This window comes from Rattus norvegicus, chromosome Y, assembly GCF_036323735.1.
Source record: "Rattus norvegicus strain BN/NHsdMcwi chromosome Y, GRCr8, whole genome shotgun sequence".
Lineage (NCBI taxonomy): Eukaryota > Metazoa > Chordata > Mammalia > Rodentia > Muridae > Rattus > Rattus norvegicus.
The window spans coordinates 47,542,834-47,548,174 of NC_086040.1; positions in this window are offsets into that span (position 1 = coordinate 47,542,834).

Sequence of the window (5,341 nt, forward strand, 5' to 3'; positions counted from 1 at the left end):
TGCTCTTTCTCTATTGTGTTTCTCTGTGTCTGTGTTTCTGCATGAATATATAGGAACACATGTGTATGTGGCATACATGTGAGTGTTTGTGCATGTGTGTGTGTATATGTGTGTGCGTGTGTGTGTGTCTTATATGGAATTTGTAAACATAGGTAACATGTGTATTTATAATTTGGAAATACTGAAACTCACATTTGATTTGTTGATCAACCATGTGACTGATCTACTCACATATCTCTGAAATTCCATTATATCAAGTGAATAGAGAGAGAACTTAATAGGCTTGTGGTATCTCCAATTCTACCCTTGTCAGGAAAAAATATTTTTTGGCAACAAAACCCAAACTTCAGCAAACACATATACACCCTACAAAACAGGAAAGGTTATGTCATTTAAAGGGAAAAGATATCAGACTGGGAGAAAAATGAGTAAGCCACATCTCCAATACTTGAGAGACATGAGATTGAACTTCAGAAGATATAACGGGAAGGGACAGGCAGAATCCCTAAGAAGCCAAAATAAGCTAAACACTGGAGCTTCTCATTACATGACAGCTCATGTGTTGGTAAGGATGGTAGACCATACTCAGTCTCCATATAAGGCTACAATTTGAACAAGGTGAAAAGCCTACACAGTGCTAACAGCTACTTTACAAGTTACAGTGTGAAAAACAGAATGTAACTGTAGAAAGAAGAGAAGGATGATATCTGAAAACAGACCAGGCTGTGCTGGAATTGAACAGCTTTCCATGTAAGTAACCAAGCAACACAGCAGCTGCCCTATGCAAAAGTGAGCAAAGAGGAATGAACAGTATAGATACTATGTGTATATAAATACAGGCAATTTGGTAGATTTTTAAGATGTTGAGATGAAAGAATAGGAAGAAATTTCTATCAAGCTCGGCACAATGTCTTGCTCTTAGAATACTCACATTTAAGAGACTGAGGGAGAGGAATAAGGAATTTCAGGTTACCCTGGAATACATATCAAGACAACACCTCTTTTTTCCTCTTTTTTTAAATTTAAATCACTAGTGTGATTGATAAAATATCATGAACAATTTTAAGAAAACAGAAATGTAATGTCTATGCAGTGATACTCTCACTAAGAAAACATGTTCTATAAAGAGACAGGTATTATTAAGTTACAGATAACAGCTGCATTATTGAAGGATGTAGCATGAAGGGTTATGATCCTGTTTGGTTGATCCTTCTTCTCTTTCATGGCTCAGCATCTCTGACCACGTCATTATTGTGCAGACATCTAGATGTTCCCTGGCTTTAAATTTATGTATGTAAACCAGTAATCATTTATATATCCAATGATTTTTTGATTTTACTTTATCTTCAAAAACGATGAGTCTTTAGGAAATGATACTTTTATTGTGTGGGTTTGAATATACATAATTGCAATCAGAGAATAATCTGGGCTCCACACACACACACACACACACAGGATGGTTGGAGATACTATACCTGTGGCATCAGGAAAGCATAGAGATGAGTGTTTTGATCAGTTTTTCTGTATAATATTGATGACAGGTTAATGATAAGACTGGGTAAAAAATTGAAATACAGTCAAGATTTTTTTTCCTTCCTTTGATTGATAGCTTGTACAGCATGTGAAACTGAACTTAAACCCAAGGTAAATCTTGTGCCTGAGCTTCATTAGTGGCAGGACTCCATGTTTCCACCTTCTCTTGTAAATATTTGGACACTAGGCTCAATGCTTAGCACACTTTAAAAAAATCCCCTGGTGTTAAGAGAGAAAGTATTAGATATGGAATTATGTGAGAAAAAATCTTTTCTAAGCTTTGATTTTTGTACTGCAGATGAAGACTTTGACTCTGATGTAAATGAGGCTCTAAAATACTAAAAAAATAATATCTCTCATCTGCAAGAATCCTACTGATTTCTTACTGCTCTGTGTTTCCGGAGATGAGTGTCAATTGTGTCAATTGCTCTTTGTGGCAGGAAAAGGTCTTGTCTTTCAAATGCTTTGCAAATGCCAAGTTCTCTGAGGTCCCTGGAGAATGTTTCCTCCTGTTCACCCTTATCCTGCTCTCATTGCCTTTGCTATCTGCACCAGTCCATCTCTACGCACCCCATGCACTTCTTTCTGCTCAACTTATGTAACCTGGAAATTGGCTACATGGGCTCTGTCATACCCAAGATATGGAGAGACTTGTCAGTGTGATCTGAGGGCTCTCTTAGGAGGGATGTACCACACAGATGTTTTTCTCCACACTTTTTAGTATAACTGAGTGCTGTCTATTGTCAGTCATGGCCTTTGGCTATGGTATTGGCAAGAATAACTATTCAATCCAAATGAGTCATGGGGTATGTGTCCATTTATCAATTATTACATGGGAAATAGGTTCCATTGTAGGGTTTGGACAAAATTACTTGAGGCCCAAATATAACCACACATCAAGAGTTGATAACGTCTTGGTCTATACAGCAGTGACATCCATGCTGAACCTCATCATCTATAGCATAAGGAACCAAGAAATCAAGGAAGCACTAGGAAGAAATCTGGGTTTGAAGAAAATTGTGATAATAATTATGTGCATAGTCTGTGAAAGAAAGAAAACAAAACACTGTGATCTTTCTGGCTGTTTTGAAAGAAACTTTAAGAAACATAACTTTGTTTTAGAGTGTTCTTTATATTCACCACCATTCATAATTGTAAACAATATTAATGTTTGCTTGCTATTAAATAACTTTAGTAGATTAGTCCAATACTTAAAGATTTTGATATGGGCAGAGTTTAAACCACATGCTAATGTCTCAGGGGCCTTGAAAGTCCTCTGTATCCTTTCTTACATATTTGGAAATCTTCCAAGAAAATACTTCAGCACATTATGTTTCAATTCCAAACTCTTCAGTACATGTAAATTCAGTGCATTCGACTGGAACTGGTAAGTAGTTCTCAGGTCAGTAAATTGTTAGTCTCTGCTTTTTGTACTATTAGGTGAGTCCACATGTCAGATTTGGGCACGCAGGGCCTATTATTTTGGAACAGGAGTAATCTTTCCTCCCTTTTATGATTTCTAACAGGGCGGTGGAAAAGAATTTCAGCCAGGAGATTCTCAAAATCAACATCCGTGTTTCAGATAAACAAACACACACACACACACACACACACACACAAACACGCACACACTAACACACACACACACATACACATGCATTTATCTGCACATTATACAGAAAATTAAGTGGGTTTACAAGTGACAGAAGACTAATATAAATGGTCAGCTTGTGTCAGATAATTAGATTCTGGTTGTTATTCCCAAATAAAATAAAATAAAATAAAATAAAATAAAATAAAATAAAATTAGAATAGTGTATAATGAAAGAAAAATAGAATTCTTTTCAAGTGTGCAGAAAATATGGAAGACTTTAAAATATAAATTACAATGACACTAAATCTAGAGTATTATTTTAGGCATGAGTCACCCATACAGAAAGACAATGATTAGATTCTCCTCAGAATCATTGTTCTCAGTCTACTTACACGCAGTAAGGACCATTAAGGCCATAGAGTTGGAAAAAAATGACGGAGAAGCTGAAAACAAAGCCTAAAGTTTTGAAGAGACACAGTCTTTCCATAGTCTTCAAGTACTTCTCCTATAACTTCTATTACTTTAAAAGAAAATATAAAAGAAAAATACATTAAAATATTTTAAACTACAAAAGAAAAATAATTTAAAATAATTTCATTGCTCCTTAATTGGGTGTTATTAAGATGCCAGTCATCCACCTAATGCTGAACTGAGATAAACAAAGCAGGAAACACTTTTTGGCATCTCTGCCAAGTACATAGAATCTCGACCTAAAAGAGAAAAAACACTAGGCAAATCCAAATTCAGAGACATTCTAGCAAAGTAATTATTTCACTTCAAAGGTGTAGTCACAGAAGATAAAAATAGTAATGAATTTTCACAGAATAGAATAAACAAAGATATGTAATGATTAAGGGTCAACTGGATTTCTGGATTTTATACGGGCATAGAACATGTACAGTAGTAGAACCATTGCTTTTATGATTTGCTCAAATCACTGTGGTACTTGTAATATGTTAATATTTTTCAATTATCTGATTTTTTGAGAATTACTCATTAGATGGATTATGGAATATAAAATTGAGGAATTAGATTACGATAAAAAAAGAGTACTGTTTCCTATCAATTAGATTTGATTTTCCTGTACATTTTGACTTCAGCTTTATTTTTGGTATTTATTCATTTTTTTAATTTATATCTCAAATGTTGCCCTCCTTCCTTTCTTCCCCCACAGAGTCCTTTACCTCAACCCACATCCCTTTCTGATTTCTTCTTCTAAAATGACAGAACAACAGTAGACATAAGGCATGATTAGTTCCTGAATAGCTGTTTTACATGTATTTGAAAATCTACAACACCAATAGTACAGACATCAGGAAATAGTTTCAAAAATGATCTTCAAAAATTAAATATTCTCAAGTTATCAGCTATAAGCTATCAGCTTGACAATACTGGAAAGATCCAAGAACATAAGTATCTTTGTCATATACATAGTTAAAAATGATCAGACAAGAAGAAAAACATATAGCAACCTTCCTAGATTCAACATAAGAGAGCCTCAACAGAGATTATGGGATAATACCTGGAAATGAACTCCTACAAAAACCAAGAACAAACTAAGCACAAACTGCAATATTTATAAAAGCCAAACAAATAGGTGGAAAGTATTATTTTCAGCTCTATATGAGAATATTAATGTTTATTAATTTGTATATTAATAAAATTTTAATTTCATGACTGCAAATTTTTATTGCAAATTTTTAAATCAATAGATTTTAAGTGACTCGTGATCATTAACTTTAGTGGCTTTGATTGCATTATAGATTACTAAAGTGTTTATTTGACTGTGATTATCACTATGAATATTCACAAAAATCAAATTATGTCAATCAGGAACTGCTCTTCTGTTTTTATACTTTTTGTTCTACATATGTAAGAGTTTTACCTGCTTGTTCACGTGTGCAACTCATCCATGCCTAGTGTCCAGGAGGTTGAAGAGCGTGTGAGATTCAATGATGCTGAAATTACAGCCACTTGTGAGCTGTCACTCAGGAGCTGTATATCGGCACTGGGTTCTCTGGAAGAACAGATAATGCTATTAATCACCGAATCATACCTTCATCTTCAGCAACGCCATTTTTTTCTTAATATAGTGCCTAAACTGTCCTGTCTTCTGCATAAACCACTATTTTCTCAATTGTGATAAGTTAATATTAAACACATAGCCACCTGCTTCTTGCCATCATATATATATATATACATATATATATGTAT